Source organism: Rousettus aegyptiacus, unplaced genomic scaffold, assembly GCF_014176215.1.
Source record: "Rousettus aegyptiacus isolate mRouAeg1 unplaced genomic scaffold, mRouAeg1.p scaffold_m13_p_1, whole genome shotgun sequence".
Lineage (NCBI taxonomy): Eukaryota > Metazoa > Chordata > Mammalia > Chiroptera > Pteropodidae > Rousettus > Rousettus aegyptiacus.
This window is the reverse complement of record NW_023416284.1, coordinates 113,737,022-113,739,738: the sequence shown is the minus strand read 5'-3', so window position 1 is coordinate 113,739,738 and position 2,717 is coordinate 113,737,022. Positions and strand designations below refer to the sequence as shown.

General features: G+C 30.4%; 1 pseudogene; it reads left to right on the top strand.

Annotated features, from left to right (window-relative positions):
- The first annotated feature begins 1,062 nt into the window (after positions 1 to 1,062).
- On the top strand, positions 1,063 to 1,181 carry LOC118606860 (annotated as a pseudogene).
- Positions 1,182 to 2,717: the final 1,536 nt, after the last annotated feature.

Below are 2,717 nucleotides of genomic sequence, written 5' to 3'. Positions count from 1 at the left end.
TGGCATCATTATCTTTTCAATACTGAAGCTAAAATCCACCAAGTACTCCCCATTACCCATTCTGCCTCATCAGCTTATACTAATCATAGTCCCAATTTTCTCGAGCCTACATCAGAACAGTACTTCAAATACGGAAGACCTAGTGAATACCTTCGTTTAGGTTCTCATAATCTTTTATCAGCAATAAAACAATGCCGACCTAAATGGTTGTGCTACCAAACTCTCCTTATTTTAATCTATCTTCTACTCTATGACAATCTGATTGTGTAACTACTGTACTTAAAAGCAGCAACAAACCTTAAATATCTTCATGGACATTATGCAAGATAACTTTGTTTCACTACTGTTGCTATTGTTTTCAACTTTGCCTTGCTGCAACTTTTTAGGTCATATTCATCTTTTTGTTCTATCCCTATCAGTCCTATTGTATATTTTTACATCTTAACATCTTCATAGTATTCTTTAGGGCGGTCTTTAATTTTGCTTTCTACTTTTAATGTTTACTAATAAAATTAATAGTTTATTTGAAATAAATGTCAATACTCTAAATGAGCTAAAAGTTCCCCACATTTTTATCCAAGAGGATTGCAGTTAAGAGTATAGTAGTGGCCATCTTGTAATTCATTGTTAATATATAGCTTTGTTGATAGTACACCTGAAATAATTAAATAAAGAACAGATAGGTAAATAGATAAAATGATAAAATGTCTGACTTGGTGGAATAACTCACATTTTTAATTCTTCCTTTTTCTATGCCTTCATTTTTTAAAGACATTAAATGGATGACAATACTATTTTATAAGTTACTGTCTTATAATTTCTTTTTCACCTATTAATTTTGGTTGAAATTTTATTTTGCATACAAGTAAAGTCTGCAACAAACACCAAGTGAACTATTATAAGAAAAGATCTTTCAAATGATGTATGCAGTTAGACATTTATAAATTTATAGTCATAAAAGCTAGTATACAAAATGTATTCAAATGTAGATAAATATTGCTGAATAATATTTAGTCATTGCATAGTAATATTTATGTTCAGTGTATAAAATGGTTAATATTTGTCTATGGCCATACCACCCTGAACAAGCCCGATCCCATCTGATCTCGGAAGCTAAGCAAGGTTGAGCCTGGTTAGTACTTAGATGGGAGACGATATAGGAAAACCAGATGCTGTAGGTGTAAAAAATAAATTAAAAAAAATTAAAAATAAGGAATTGTAAGCTGACAAGTCTTTGCAATCTGTGAGGTCAACCAAGGGATTCCTCGCCTAAAAAAAAAAAAATTGAAAAGAAAAGCTAAAATGGTTAATATTCAAAAATTAGAATCAGTTACTAAGATTTCTGAAGCTGATGAATTTCTTTGATGAATTCTCTTTTTCTCCCTCCTATTTTATAACAATGACTTCTACTTTATATTATTAACTTTGGTACTTTAAATCAATGTTTAAGAATCAAAATGGTATTCTCATTTAGAAGGAATTCAATATATATTATGCCAATGGATTTTTGGTTCCCTCACTAGGGAAGACAGCAAATTAGAATATATTAGTCTTCCTTTAAGTATATACTAAATTAGCTTTCCAGTTACTACTCAGTTAGTTTTCAAGTTAAATTAGTTACTACTGGAAATCGTACAATTGAAAAGTTATAGAATGTGTGTTTTTGTTTTTGTTTTTGCTTTTAATCTATAAAGACTCTGCTTCTAGCTGCCAGATCACACTGAACCCTGAAATTATTTCATGGTACAACCTAAAATCGAATTGAAGCTTTTACATAAAATACATTTTTTTCTATCAAAGACTAGTTTTTGTGACATGTGCAAAAGCAGATTTAAATATATATATGTGTAGATCTGATTGTTAATTACTAGTAGTGACTTTGTTCATTGAAACTTTATTTTCTACAAAATACTCATTCATCTCCATAGGCCTCACTTTGGCATCGTTAGTCCTATTGACATATGGCCAGATGCTTTCCTGAAGATTTGATCCTTGTAAAAACATCACATGAAATCTTGGGCCACCTGTTATTTAAGAAGATAGAACAAACCTTCAGCACATATGCTAAATATTCAAGCATTTTCAGTTATTTACAGGGAACTCTTAAAGTAGTCAAGCTGAAATTTCACAAAATGTTGAATGGTCTTACAGTGGATTTTATACCTATAAACTAGAAAAAAAATGAAAGAGAGAAGAAAGGAAGAGGTCAGAGTTTTAGTTCTCAGGGTTGCTAACCACATGACTGGATAAATTGCTTTTATTTTTTGCACTTTCAGCTATCCTATAAAATGAAAATACGAATATCTCTTCTACTTGTTTCAATGCCTTATTGGAAGTATCAACTGGGATAATATATTTGACAGTTTTAATATATGATGCGACTTCACAAATAAATGAAGAGTACCACTAGAAACTGAAGCAATACCCATTCTTGAGATGCGTATTTTATTTAGGCATAAATCGGGTAACAAATACTTTTTAAAAATTCTGTGACACCATCTATAACCACTGTGAGTGACTAGGCATTTATGATATCAGGAACTACATATATATTTTATTCATTATCTTATTTAATTATTATAACAGTTATCAGAGATTACCAATTTCATTAAGCTCTCTGGCCCTCAGTTTCCCAAAAGAAAGAATTCAGGTCAGTCTACGATTTCGAACAAAGATCATATATTAATCAATATTTATATTTTCAACATATTATGTAC